The 15851-nt window shown below is 39.0% G+C and overlaps 1 protein-coding gene across 3 annotated transcripts in view; it reads right to left on the reverse strand.

Annotated features, from left to right (window-relative positions):
• Nucleotides 1-15129, reverse strand: part of sox5 (SRY-box transcription factor 5) — a 384599-nt gene extending 369470 nt beyond the window's left edge. For 2 of the 3 annotated variants that reach the window (XM_041780726.1, XM_041780725.1), the window contains exons 1-3: nucleotides 14775-15129; nucleotides 14452-14516; nucleotides 11595-11793 (exon numbers count right to left, since the gene is read on the reverse strand). The gene's annotated coding sequence lies outside the window, so the exon portion shown is untranslated. Of the gene's footprint in view, nucleotides 1-11594; nucleotides 11794-14451; nucleotides 14517-14774 lie in introns of those variants that run through there. The other variant, XM_041780733.1, reaches the window with a different exon arrangement.
• Nucleotides 15130-15851: the final 722 nt, after the last annotated feature.

A 15851-nucleotide genomic window follows, 5' to 3' on the forward strand; every position in this document is an offset into this window, starting at 1 on the left:
GAAGGTAAATAAGAACCTCTCCTGGTACATTAAATGAAGAGAATGGCTTATGTGTGTCAAATGCCTCCATTATCTTTTTTTAACATAAAAGGAGCAGAAAAATGATGTCTATTTGAGCTAATCAAATGTCGTAAAATGCAGATTTTTATCAGTTTGGTGCAAATATCAGAAATAAAACCAGCACTGATGTGTTTTATCAAAGTTCAGTCAGATCTTTCAGTGTACAGCTGAGAAAAAGTTGAAGTGTTCACTACTTCTTTAATGTGCCAGGTAGTTCATTTGTAGTTTATTTGTACATTATGAGATTTAAATAAAGTTGAACATGATCTTATAGTGATGGAATTTTATTATTTTTGGTTTGTTGCAACCTTGAGTCTAAGAAATGGAGAGGTTAGACTAGAGCAAAGTTTTATTTCTAAAGATGCTCCTGGGATGAGCAGCCTTATAACAAGTGTGTGTGTGTGTTTGTGTGTGTGTGTGTTGGGGGGGGGGTATAAAGAGAACATCTGTCCTGCTTGAACCATGTTAAGTTTGGACACCTTATATTTTCAGGATAAATCCAACGTGAGATGGTGAAATAAAATCAGCATGTCAAAGGATACATGCAGGCTTTTGCCTCTCTGTGTATCTGGAGTCTGCAGTGTCAGACAACACTGGTGCTACCACAGCCATGACAAGTTAAGTTATTGTTAAACCGTGAACCATCTCATACGGCGGTTGTACACGGATAAAGATGCAGACGATAAACTATGAGGAGAGACCCGTCCTGTAGTAGTGTCAGTCTGAAATATCCACACAGCCGAGAGAGGAGAGGATATCCTCTTTCCCTCAGCCGCAAAACTTTGAGCTACTGCTGCAAGTTAGCTAGCCTGCAGCTAGTTTGTTGTGGACGCCGCCTGGGGCGGAAACTGTCAACAGGCGTGCAGGGGGAATTAAAAAAAAGTGTAGCTTGAAACATTGATTTAGATCGATGTTTTGACTCTCCATCTATCCATTATGATGAACTTATTATGCATTTGTGGATCACGTGCTGCCCCAAGTAGCACATGCAGGGGAGGAGGTGGGTGTTTGAGCAGTGATCTGAATGGGTCATGGATCAGCTCTGTTTCTTCATTAGCTGTCAAACCAACAATTTTAAAGTGTCCTGGGCATCTTTGACATCATTTATAATTTCCAGTTTGGTGTTGTTTTCTGCAAGGAGAGCTGCTGCTCCTAGTGTCTGCACAATATTGATCTCAGGGTGGGTTTCCCCTCGACGAGAAATCTTGTGACATTTTGATCTCTTGAGATTGTATGGCACGAAATCTTATTACACCCCTAGGATCTACAAGTATGATTATCAATCCTAGGCGAAAAAACATATATTTTTAAACATATTCATGGTGAGTCTTTGGTGAAGCAATTTTTAGTCAAACTTTTCTGTGTGCAGCTTTGCTGTTATCCACAAAGCCTGGCTCGTTCTTTAACAGTAATTTGCATCCTGGGCTGTTCAGGTTGTTGCCATGCACTCTATAAAAAGCCTGGTCCAAAATTCATCATCTTACCTATAATAAACATGCTACAGTGGCCTACATCTTAAATAAATGTGCAAAATCTGCCTTAAATTGGGGGTCATTTTTAGCAAACTTTTCTAACTTTATGATTAAAAGTTGTAGGAAACAGTCCTAGAATTACTAATAGTAGTTTAAAAAAAAAAAAATAAAAAATAAATAATATAATAATAAAGTCATAATATAATATAATAAAATATAATAATAAATAATAAATACATGTGATAACAAAATAACACTCACTCACTAACCGTTCTCAAAATATATGGGCATACCAGTATTTCTTTGACTGAAAACATTTCCCTTTAATAAAGAGCCTAAAGCTTGATAACTGTAAGCCTTAATTATTGTATTATACCTCATTACATCATGCTGCTCATTGGAATAAAGTGGCTAGTAAAAACTGTGAGTGGCTGGTAGCTTTTTAAATCCAGCAGCCACTGTGGCAGGCAGGGAAAAAGTTCATTTCCAGCCCTGCTGAGGACTGTCAGAGGGAACCTTGGTATCAGCAGAAGGCCCAAAGCCACAGCAACCGAGTTTCATTCAGCCACAACTTTACAACTTTCCAAATTAAAATGCAAATGATGTTTTCTCTGATTTTCCTATAGTTGATGTAAATGAGTCAGCGTAATTATCAAGTCAACAACTGTTAGAGCATAATTCAAATGTATTGAACAAACCTCCCAATGATAACTATTATCTAAAAAAAACTCAAAATTCACTGTTCCACATTATCAAGCACAACAGAGTTTCAGGACATTTTATAGGTTGTAAAGAAATGAAAATGGTTATTTGTTGAATCTGCAGCATTAGGAGGTCATATTTACTGAAATCAAAGCTATTTCAATCAAAAACATCTTAACAGGCCAAGTTCATGTTAACATAGGAGCACTTCTTTGATATCACCTTCACTATTCTCGCATCCATTGAACTTGTGAGTTTTTGGAGAGTTTCTGCTTGAATTTCTTTGCAGGATGTCAGAATATCCTCCCAGAGCTGCTATTTTGATGTGAACTGCCTCCCACCCTCATAGATCTTTAGTTTGAGGATGCTCCAAAGGTTTTCAACAGGGTTGAGGTCAGGGGAGGATGGGGGCCACACCATGAGTTTCTCTCCTTTTATGCCAATAGCAGCCAATGACACAGAGGGATTCTTTGCAGCATGAGATGGTGCATTGTCATGCATGAATGTCATATTGCTACAGAAGGCACGGTTCTTCTTTTTGTACCATGGAAAAAAGTGGTCAGTCAGAAACTCATTTTCACACCTTCAGGGACCCTAAAGGGGCCTACCAGCTCTCTCCCCATGATTCCGGCCCAAAACATGACTCCGCCCCCCTCCTTGTTGACGTCACAGCCTTGTTGGGAAATGGTGGCCATCCACCAACCATCCACTACTCCTCCATCTCGACCAGGGTTGCACGGCACTCATCAGCAAACAAAACTGTTTGAAAATGAGTCTTCATGTATTTCTGGGCCCACTGCAACCATTTCTGCTTGTGAGCATTGGTTAGGGGGGGCTGAATAGTAGGTTTATGCACGACTGCAAGCCTCTGGAGGATCCTACACCTTGAGGTTGGTGGGACTCCAGAGGCACCAGCAGCTTCAAATACCTGTTTGCTGCTTTGTAATGGCATCATTTGGAACGCGGTGTAAACAGTGAAAATCTTCAGGTGTACAGACTGCATGTAGCTACCTTTGCTAGGTCCATCCTGCCAATAGTGAAGCCAAAACACCTGGTCTCACTTCTGGTCACCAGGTATCTGGAGTTAACGGTATGCATGAGAGATCAATCAAAACAGTCAGAAAAAATGAGCTTTGTAAAGATTAGAGATCTTGGAAGGCTTGACTCTAGGCTGAGCAGACTGAGCTAGACTGTCTAACATGCGGTATTCTCACTCTAGCTCCACAGTCAAGGACATCCATGAACCGTTCATTTCCACACACTTCCTAAGATGCTGACCTTTTCCTTCAAAGTTGACTTTCCTGACACAGGGTAATGAGAACAATAAAAAAGAGAGAGAAAGAAGAGCAAAGAGGAGAAATCACAAAGGAATTACACTTTCTCTTGGCTCATATAATCTATTATTAATCCAATTTTGCGCAGACCCTTACAGCTTTTTTTGGGGGGTAGGGGTGGGGGGGTATCACATTGAGCAAATTAATGAGGTAAACGTAATGATCTGAGATGATCAAAGGATATCAGTGTTGGGCAAAGTATAGCCACCAATTAGTAAAACAAGCGCAGGAAAGTGACTAAAATATGCACCACGGCGCCTGATGAAAAGACAGGGTCAGAGAGAATGGTCTAATTTCACAAATGAAACGACGTGCTCACCAAGAGCCCACGTGTGTGTGTGTGTGTGTGTGTGTTCCAATAGAGGGAGGGGTGTATGCGGGTCATGTTTAGATTCCCCTTGGGTCTCTGAGCAGAGAGAGTCAGGGAGGTCCCTTAAGAGCAGCAGGAGAAGAGCTGGCTTTACTTTGATAACAATAATAAGGTAGTTCTCGCTCTCCCTCGCTCCCCTCCTCTCAGTCTCCTTTTTCTTTTTTTAACTCCACTTTGGCACAATGAGCGCTGCTGCTCTCGTTTGATCCATGAAAGAAGCCTGTTATGTTTTTTTGAAGAGTTTTGATGCACAAAGGAAAAGGAGAAAAGAAAGTTTGGAAATAGGCTGCCTCTGTCCGACTTGGACTTTGGCTCATTACTACGGCCTCTAGGGGTGTACTCCTTTTTGTCAGTTCTTGTTTCGTTATTTTTTTTTTGTTTTTGGGATTGCCCCCTTGCTTGTTTATGGGACGGATCCTGCAAGACTAACTCACTGAGGATATTTGGTATTTTGTACACAAAACACTATGAGGATCTACCAAATCTATAAAAGGTTAAGAAAGAAATACTCAGAAATTATTAAACTGCTGCCTGACCCTGAAATATCCCCGAGCTCAGGCAGATTGTCTCATCACAAAAAATGTATTTCAAAGAATTGAAGATAATGAGATCTCTGAAATCAAGAGGCAGCACTTGGTACAAGTTTGATATTAAATATGATCCTGGATGTCCAGCTGAAGAACCAATACAAGAGTAAGAACACCAAAGTAACTGAGAAAAAACAGACTGGCAGTCCTATTTTCAACCCAAAGCTGCCATGAGCAGACAGGAGCATAGCTTGAACCACAATTCAAAAGCAATGTCTGTCTGCATAGCATAGCTGTGGGCGACGTAAAGATTCATGAGAAAGACCCACGGCAGGTATGCTCCAAAAAGACTTGATTGTGTCGACACCTCCACATAACTGTACAGGAAGTTGTATGATTTTGTCTGACTGCGACTGCTCCTCCCTGCACACTGCCCATGTGTCTGTCCTCTGTCACCTCTACACCCCTAGCTGCTCTAATTCACCTGTTAGCAGGTGTATTATGTGAAGTCCCTGTGTCACCTCTGAAAGATGCACACATCATCAGTGTTTGTGTTTCAGACAGCGAGCAGAGGAGAAAGAGCAATGGTGCCTGTACACCTGAAAGTTTCCCTTTTTGACCCAACCGTCATATTGTTGACTGCCTCACAATAAAACACAAGTTAAACGACTACCTTCCGCTAAAAATGGTAAATATTTAGAATAAAAATCTAAAGAATGAATCTAAATTCCATCAAATTAATTTTAAGCCTCTGCAAATGTGGGGAAACCTGACAGGAGCACTTAAAGTCCACTTTGAGTGATCATCTCTGAGTTTATGCTGATTTCTGGCATTGCACACTTTACACTATTGTCTCCTGGCTTCATCCCAAAATGGCCTGTTAATCTTGTTAATATAGAAACTCCCATATGAATAGATACATTTATTTGCATTGAAAACAACTAAATTATTCAGAACCAATTAATCCATAGTAGCATGAATCTGAAAATGAGGGTGCAACAAGCTTAAAGCTATAAAAGAGGAGGCTGGGGTGGGGGAGGTGAAGCTTTGCTAGCAGCAGCTGGTATTAGTGAGCAGAATGTCATCTTTAAATGGAATGCTGTGTTGAGAGAAAGAGCTGTGATTGGCTGTGGGAGCCGGGAGGCAACCACAGCTGGAGATATGACTGGCATGAACGAACGCTAAGATTCATCAGTATTAGACAGAATGAACTAGGGCACAACAATTTTAAACATATATCTATTTGCAATTACTATGGCTCATATCGAAAGTTTGATATCAGCTGCTTTATTGAAGGGGGATTATTGTTTTTATGTCGCTCGTTTAAGAAAAACTTAACAAAAATGTAACATAAAACACGGAAAGGACAATTTTGTAAATAAATAAATAAATAAAAACATTAAAAAATGACCCTTGAATGTTTTGAAAACATGCATAAAATCCCTCCTGCAAAAAAATTAATGTAATAAGCTGATATTTTGATATATTTCAAGTTAAAGCAAAATTGCAAAAATTGCCATATTATGATTACATCTCATTTGCAATTAATTGCTCAGCCCTAATATACTGTAGTTCAAATATACAGTGCTTGACAAATGTATTAGACCACCCTAACCCTAACCAAAGCAAGGTTTATGCCACAAAATAGAAATATTATTGTTATCCATGAATTTTACAAATTTACTAATTTACAAAAAACTGAAAAAATAGTAAAGCACATTATTATTCCTTGATTAATATGTCAAATTATAGTTATTTCCTTGCATTCCTGAAGAGAAAAATGAATTTTAATGGTTGAATGTTATGCTTGATTCATTTCTGACTTCTCAGAGAAGCCCAGTGAGCCTGCTCAAATTTGGGTGAATTCAGTTTGAAATTCCTCATTCCTGTTCAAAATGGTAAAATGTGGAGAGCTGACTGAAAATGAAAGAGTCCGCATTAAAGCACTTCATGATGCTGGATGGTCTCTGAGACAAATATGACAGGTGGTCTAATAAATTTGTTAAGCACTGTATGTCCCAGTTTCTTTCAGTATTTATGAGATTTGCTGTTTTCTTAAGTCAAATATTACAGAGCCCCCCGAAAGCCTTCTCATAAAAGAACAGCACACTGTTCTTAATTCAACATTAACTAACACCATTGTTATAAAAAGGCACAGGGAAGATGATGGTGAGAGAGGGGGGCAAGGTACTCTCCTTTGTATAAATTCTAATCCTGACCTTAATAAAAAGACAAAGAGGAGGGGGTTGGTATTTTGCTGCTAATCTAATTTTTTATTCTTGCTCTGTGTGTTCTTCTAAGCCTCTGCTTGACAATGTGTTAGAAGGAGACAATGTTAGGACAAGGCACTTAAGCCCATTAGTCTAATAATTCATACATCTTGGCAGCACACTCCTCAGCCCCTTCCAAAGTCAGCAGAGACACAAAAAAGATAATTAGATAGATGGAAAGAGAGAGGGAAAGAACAAAGTAGGGGAAGGAACTACAAAGGAGAGAGACAAGAAGGCTTAATGTACAAAGTGTGCACTTAACTAGGTGCTCCAGCTTTTATGAAGTACAGTGATGAGGTGAGTTCAGGCAAACTTTAACAAATGAGGGGTAGATTATATAATAGAGCTGGAAAGCATTACCAAGACTCTCAATCAATCAATGAACTGATAAGATAAATCATGACAAGGATATCCTCTCCATCCACACTACTTCAAATAACAGTGATAAAGTCATGGCTGAAGCGCTCCAAGCCAATAAAAAGGAGAGTAGTCACTGCAGTCGAAGCTTAATCTGGCAAATGATGCATGCAGCATAAATTTTATCTAAACTAGTGCTTTACGATTTATCTAATCACAATTAAAATTTCAATGTCAGGCTGTGCTCTTACATCGTCACCAAAAAGGCTGCAATTATTGTTGAGGAAAACTTATCTGCACCTTTCTGACATCGTTTTGTTTAACTTTGTATTCAGGCATGCTAATTGTTAGCGTTATAAACTGGATCAATTTTCTTTGCTGCTTGGAAACCCTTCCTGCACAAGCTACCATTTTAGAGCAGAGAAGAAGAACCGAACAGGAGAAACACAGACCCACTGCAGCAGCACAGTTTGGAGGCAGTTGTCGTTTTTGAAAAGAAAACAACTCACTGCTGTTCTTTATTTTTTAAACGAAGAAATGTCGTCAAGTTCTGATAAAACTGGCTCTTTAGCAGCATCCACGCTAATGTCTTCCTCCATAATTGCACCGACCTCTTGCTGCTGCTTGCTTACATCACAACTCCACTGCCCCTCGCCACTGATTGGTCCTGTCACTTTCTAACCGGGCCCAAACTGTTCAGACGGCAGCGTTCCATGTTTGGCATATCCATCTGCTTTGCAAGGTTAGCTCTTTCATGGTTTTTAGTCAATACTTGCAAATCTATTTTCCCCCTCAGGGGGGTCCTGGACCCCAGGTTGGGATCCAATCCTGTAGCGCACTGAAGTGAGTCAATTAAAACATTAAAGATGGTGCATGAATAAAAGCTGTATAGGTAACACAGTCCAAAGTAACTCAGAGAAATATCTTGAAAATGTGCCAGTACAGTCTGGGATGAGAAAGTTATTCAGCTGTTCCTGTAGGTTAAGACTCCGCTACATAAAGTTTCTAAAATAAAGCGGCACAAAAGCATTGATCTGGAATGCAAAATGATTAGAAGTTGATGCTCTACTGATGTAAAACTAGTGTAGGTGTAGGTGCCTTTCATTTGGAAAGGCTGAGGATCACGTTGGGGTGGTAGGATGCTGAAAGGGAGCAATTTGTTTGGACTTGGTCCGGGAGGCACTGGACTTGTTGGCACCAGTGCCACACTGGTACCAGATTTTAGTACTGATCCTCAGAAATTAAATATAATTTTCTGATTGTCTCCTAAAGTTTTATTTACATCCTTATTGTCATTTTACCTCATTAAACACATCTATGTTTAATGCTTTCTGGACAATATTAATGTTCCAGATATCAATATCGTTATCACTGGTGCATGGGTGTAATATCTGTCAACAAAGTTTTTCTTTACTTCATTACAGCCCTATTGTGCATTTTATTAAGGTATCGAAAGATTAAATTTTACTCTGTCTTTGACATACAAATCCCAAACCACTTAGTTTATTATATCTGAAAAAATAACGTGATTTTAATTGCTGTGTATGACTCATTCCTTTAGAAAGCCTCTTAAACTGATCATCTCTGCTATTATAATGTTTCCACTTCCCTCTGAGATAAATTATTTGATCATGCCGTAAGTCACACAAACACAGTCTGAAAGAGAAAAAAGAAGAGAGATTCACTCCAGCAAGCTGCCACATGTTGGGGGCTTGTTTACCGCTTCCTGTCATGTATGACATCAACACCTCATTTAAGAACTGACACTCAAACATACACAGCTCTCACCTGAGCCCTCCACTGGTTGTGTGTGTGTGTGTGTGTGTGTGTGTGTGTGTCCCCTCATCAGTAGCATTGAGAAAATACCATTCAGAGACTGACAGATGTCTTTCTCTGTCTGACTCTTACCTGAATCTAACAATGTCTCGCTCTGAGGGCCTCAGGACTAGTGCAAACTCACTACAGCACACTCACAGACACACACACAAGCACATTTAATGTCTGTGTGTTATCCTGCACACAGTCTATGCATAGTAGAATCCATTCTCTACAATTACACCTGATATTATTATAACCAAGGCTGCCTGGTATTGAGGAAATGGACACTTTAATGTAATGCAATACATACTGAGATACCCAAACAAATATGAGTAGAGATGAAAACAGGGAATTAAACACACCATCACAAGTGCAATTTTAAACATGCAAAGGACTCAAAACTAAGTAAATAAACCAAAATTTGGCCTATGGCAGACTCCACCAGATCACACCAGCTGACTGGGTTTTACCGTGTGCTAGTGCAAGTCTTGTCCATACTACCAAACTTAAAGGGGACTTATGCAAAAATCACTTTTTCTAACAAAAATCTGTGCCTCTGGCCTGACCACAATCCCCTCAAGTACCAGAAAAAAACACTCCCTCCTCCCTCTCTCTCTCCACCTTTCAGAAAATGTGTGCTGAAACAAGCCGTTCTCAGATTTTCCACTCATGATGTCATGTGGTGAGTTAGCCCCACCCCCGGGTCAGGTAAGAAGTCTTCACCATCACTTACTTAGAACATAGCGCTCCGCCGTAGCCTTATTTTTTAGCATCACAGTCTAATTTTCCCCACCAACGATTTATTCTATGTAGCTGAAATCCTACTGGCCTTCTTGGCAGTGAACCTCTGTAGTGTCCACGCATGTCAGCTGTGCTGTGCACACAGCGAACAGCTCCACAGTCTGTAGCGCGAACGAACGCTCTGAATAGTGTGATTAAGCTTCACAGGCTTACAAGCCTGGAGGAGATAAAACTTTGAAAGTTTTCAGGTATAACAGATTTTTCGCTTCTGTTCCTCTTCCTCTCCACTTCATATCCATGTAAGTTCTGTGTACCTGCATGGACTTGCGCATTCCCACTGTGTCTTTCCGCGGGCTGGGCAGCACTGTTCCTTAATCTATAAACACTCCAGTAATATTCTCATTTTAAGTGGACAAACCTCAGTGTGCAAGTGAGTGATTGAGTTCGCCGAGCTCCAATCAAACATATCACTTAACATGAATTATCATTTCAGTTTTTACAGGGAATTCTGAAAAAATTTCGCACCAGGTTGTTGCTTAAAAAAGCTCTGCTCTCCATGACTGAGCTTCAGACACTCTCACTACAGAAAAAAGCCTTGAAAATTTCAGCTGCAACATTTCTTCCTCTTTAGCTTTCATCCATATAGGATCTGCATATCTGCATGATTCGCATGCTCCGCCACGTCCCTCTCACACACGTGGGCTACCTTAATGTCTAATTCATTAAATATTCTGGTGATATTCTCATCTTAAGCGACAAAACCCAAAAGTGCAAGCGTGCGATTGGGAAGATTCAGCTTCAGTGTGACATATCACTTGATGGTTGTATTTCTAATATAAAACACGTAAAAAATCTTTGCCCCAACTAATAAGGAAGAGAAAAAGGAGTCAAGTTAAACATTTCTGTTCTAGCTGAGTGAAACTGCCTCTGATTTTGGTTGTTTAATAACTCATAATTCCTCCAAGACTTAATAGCTACAAATAACTTCTGTTTCTGTGATTTGATTGATTCTAGAGTCACATTAACCAGGGAGAAAGTGTTAAAAATAGATTTTTTTTAGGTTATTCTATATCAGGTTTACTGGTGTGGATTTAAACTTTAAAGTCCTGAAAAGTTGACCCGAGTTCCAGAAATGCTGCTCTAAGGGATTTAAAGGCATGGACAGCATCAATGGGACAGCAAGTAAGAGGTTCAACCACCTATTTGCTTTCGTTTTTTATGATGTTTCTTAGTCTGTGATGTTTGTAATGTGGTTATTTCATAAATGCAATTTTCAAACTTTGTTTATGCATAAAGTAGAACCTAAAAAATCTAAAACTGGAAATACAACCAGAAAATTATGGCAGCTCTGTTCTGAGATGTACAGCGCCTCAGGGAAAGGTCTGTGAGAGTGGCCATCAGAGATGAACTGTCTACAACCAGACTGTCTTGATTTACAAACCCAGCAAACAAACACTGCAATTAGTTACACTTCTGAAGGGTACTATGGGGTTATTCGAGCATAATAAAATACCAAAATGTTCCCATGAATATTAAAGCAAGTACATCTCCACAGTGATTCTACTGCTCCTTCCCTCTCTCTCTTCCACTCAGTTAACTGCTCTCTCTACTCTCCAGGAGGAAGGTTGGTGATTGGTGGAAAAATAGCTTCCCTCAATCCAATCCCTAATCCCCAGCAGGCTTTAAAACATATGAATGAAAGAGCACCAGCACTGGCTGTGTTGGGTGCTGTACAGGTTTTATTCTTTCCTCTTCTACAGAAGCGACAGCGTTGTGAGAGGCACGCAGAGGAGTTTGTGCGCAGGAAAAACAGGAAAAAGCACTGAGCCACAGCTGTCTGCTCTGCTCTGTGCGCTAAGCGCCTTGGAGAGCCGAGTATCACTGCCATTGCAGCCTTGTTGCAGCTGGCTCCATAATTTGTGAATGGTGAGACGAAGACTTACCAAATGCTGGATTTCCTGTTAGTTTGTAACTCTCTCCCAGGTAAACGCAGAGAGGTGATGGAGGTCGGGGAGGCTGCTGCGGCTGCTGCTGCTGCTGCTGCTGCTGGTGATGGTGGTTTGGGTGCTCACATTGATTTGTGTCACTTCTCTGTGTCTCTCTTGCCACTCCACCTCTTTCCTCCTCTCTCTCTTCACTTCACTTCACATAACATACACATGAATGCACACACACACAGACACACACACACACAGGTTTGGTAACATTAAACAAGGCTTAGGTACACAGGAAAAGAGACATCCATTTGTTTGCTCTCCAGGACAGGGACTGCCATAGAGCCACAAACATTTATGCTGGCTAGGAAGTATATCCAGACTTTAAAATGCAACTGTCCGCTTCTGCCACACACTAACAACATGAATGTGCTATTCAACATACATCAAAAATACAAGAATTCGAAAGCATGCAACAATTCAGATTTATGGTTGTAGAGGCTTAATGTGAATTAAAACACTGTTGGTTCGTATTGGTATACTGTGGGTGGGTGTGCCCTGAGGCAAGATACAGCTGTAGACTGTCAGAATGAATAAGTTTAATGCGTCAGTCTATGGAGTTGCTATGCCTATCAACTCCACACAAAGCGATATCATCCATATGTGATTGCAGGAGACAGAAATTAGCTGGACAGAGTGCCAGGCTCTTAGTTAACAGACAGGTTAGTTAAGATGGCTACTGCACCTGTTGCCTTATGTTAGTGGTATTACAAACAACTTTTCCATTAAATATATTGCTTAAAATCAGTATTTTAGGTTTTGGCAGAACTTTGAGCAACTTTGATGAACTTGCTGCACAGTATGTGTCTACCTAGGGCTGGAACATTAATGCAAATTTGATTAAATTGCAATATAGCCTGCTGCAATTTACAAATCGCACAAGTTGCAATATTCTTTAACTTGAAATGTGTATAAATACCAGTTTAATTCTTTTTTGCAGCAGAGGTTTTATGCACACAATGCAAACATTCATGTTTTTTAGAATAGATATTCCTGTTTTACTAATGCAAATGTTTTCCTTATTTAAAATGAGACTGGCATAAAAATTATTATCCCCTTCAATAAAGCAATTGATATAGCTAACATTTGCAATATGAGCCAAAATAATCCCAATTAGATATTCATTTTAAATTGTTTTTCCAGTATATCAAATCTAATATTGTGTACATTATAATTAGGGTTGAACGATTTGAGAAAATTATCTAGGCAAACTGTAATTTCTTTCCCCAATATTGCGATTGAAATTTGATATGTGATAATTTCTTAAATTCCTCATCTTATTTATTTTCCAACAAACACAAGCAATAAATCATTATGTGCTATAACCAACACAATACTAGATTAAAAAATGGTTAAACAATTTTGAAAATAAAATGTTATTGTCATGATTTTGACTCATATTACAAATTGGGTATGAACTGATGCATTAAAGGGAATCATGATCTTTATGTCAATCTCATATTCAATAAGAAAAACTTACAAAAATGAAGAAAGCAGGATTTTTGTAGACTATTATTAAAAAAGTCACTTGAATGATTATATGATTTATAATGTACAACATCTCTAACGCCACTAAAAAGGTTTTAAACTTGTATTTTGACAAAAAATTTCAGGTTAAATAAATATTGCTCCTTCTGCGATCTGAAAATTGCAGCAGGCCATATTGTGATTTAATCTCATTTGCAATTTAATTTCCCAGCCCTAATCATAATTTAGATTTATTGCTTGTATTTACTGAAAAAATGTATAAGATGAGAAACCTAAAAATAATTGCACATTAAATTGCAATCGCATAACTGGGGAAAAACAATCGCATTTAGATTATTTTTGCATATCATTCAAAAGCTTTTAGAAAATGACAAGTAATATTCACACTGGTAGGCCAGAAGAGGGTATACACAGAAAACCTGACAACAATTTCACAAATATCTAAGACCTTTTTAAAACCCTTTTAACTCGTTTTAAGATTCTACCACAACATCACATTTGTAAGCTACCACATTAACTACATAGTTGTGTTTAAGTTGTGCTGATTGTTAGATAAAAATGTGACCACAGAAAAAAACGGCAGTGTTAAAGCTGTATAAATTCTAAGATTAACTGAGAATAGACTGAGAACAATCTTCGATTAGACACCATACAGAAGCTGGCAATGGAAGGTCTTTTTACTTAAGGTTCCTAAAAGTCATTATAACATCATGTATAAATTCTTATTTAAAAGTTTTGCCCTGCAGATAAAACTTAAAAGTAGAACAGTACACATTTAGGTTTAAAGAAAAAAAAATCAAGGTATAGTTACCTATTTCAGGAAAATTATCATATTTTTAATGCTGATTCTGATGCACTGATGTGCCCATGAAAATCTAACTGTTGCAGTTGAGTTTTATTTATTCTAATAATTTATTTCCATCAGCCTGGATAGCCTTTAAGTTCCTTTAACATTCAACAAAGCTATAATGGCAAAATATCTCAATTCATAAACGGTGTGTAGTAGGACTAATGTGAATATAAATCTAAGTGGCCGGACTAAAGGTGCCACACAAAAACAGAAGTAAGGAGTTAATTTTCTACCTTTGAGGTTAAGATTGTCCTACATTGCTCTGTAAGGCTGTAGCTGCTGTGTTGTACCACCTGTTGTGTTCATCTGTCATTCAGTGTGTCTGGTTATAAGGCACTCTAGCTCTTCTAGCTCATGGTAAACTGTCACAGATTATTCTTCTGTGTTTTCCTCAGCTGGACTGATTAAAGTCACTCACTGTAACACAAATCCAGAAATGTCAGGATAACACATGTAAATGTTCCCTACCACAATAAAAGCTTCTTCTGCAGAGCTAGAGGGGCATTTTGGTTGGACATCATGTAGCTGACAGCCTAAAGTCATAATAAACACAGGAGAATGCCACAATGAGCAACATCACAGTATCACTACAGAATACAAGTAAAATATCCGTCAGGTAAAACCCACAGCTGCCTGTAAATAAACTAAATTCACCCCCTACACTGACACTGACCTCATCAACAGGCTAATGAGACTGGTAGATAACCCTCACAGCTGCAAAACTTTAACGTCTGCCATCACTACTGAGCTTGAAACACGCCTGTAACATGTTAAGGTGTGGTAGAACATACCTAGGAAGTTTGCTGCAGCGTGGGGGAAATATCCAGGTCATCTGGGCTTGAAAGAAAATCCCTAACAAGGATTTCTGCGGTCTTAAATTTCTCCAAGACTTCTTCACAAACTAGCTAGCTGCTGCCTTCCGTTATAGCACAAATGCTAGCGGCGCTAGCGTTAGCGGAACTCGCTTTAACACTTGGGACAACGCCGCAAAGCTGCTTTTTATTTCCTAAACTTTATCAGGTATAGGGCTCAGCTGTGACTCCAGCTTCTTATCCTTATCTGCTTCCCAGAAAACTCAAACTTGCGTGTAGCAGTCATTTACCTACAAACATTTCTACAGCTAGCTAAAGGCACGACAACATCTGAGCGCGCGCTTGGCGGGACAGAACGTGAGCGTGCGGAATTACGTCAGAGCTCCAAAATAATCTCTGCTTGAATTAAAACAAAATATAGCACACTAAAGTAGCCCAAAACCTCCTCAGATTAATGTAAAATTATTCAAACTTTAAAGCTACAAAATTGGAGACTTAATAATCTTGGGTTTGAGACGTTTAATACTTGTTAAAGCGGTCTAAATTAATTAATAAACTTCTAATACTTTAAAGAGCAGACTCACTGCTAAAAACAACGGTCCCAAAATTTAGGCTATTAACAATTTACGTGGCTTGATGACAATCTATGTTTGATAAAATCTTTGACAATATATGGCTGCCAGAGGAAAAATTATGGTCCTACAACAGGGAGATGAAATACAGTAAATGCTATATATCAGTGCTGAGCAAGCCAGCAGCACTATAATGCTAATTTATGGCGTCCACAGACAGCTTAACATTTAAGGTAGAATTAGATATTTTAAAATACAGTTGAACGTATGCCTGACCATAAAACTCTGTGTATCTGCTCTTTATTTGAACATTTAAAAAATTACTTTTGTATTTTTAGTCGAACATTTTTCATCAGTCGCTTTTTCTCCGTTTACTAATTAACAACATGTAGGCTTCTTATGGTCAGAGCGGGGTCTAGTAGTCCTTTTTTTGGTTAGCCATGTCACAAATACCTGTGAGGGTTTGTATGTGTGAAAAGGTAAG

Source organism: Cheilinus undulatus, linkage group 23 (genome assembly GCF_018320785.1).
Source record: "Cheilinus undulatus linkage group 23, ASM1832078v1, whole genome shotgun sequence".
Lineage (NCBI taxonomy): Eukaryota > Metazoa > Chordata > Actinopteri > Labriformes > Labridae > Cheilinus > Cheilinus undulatus.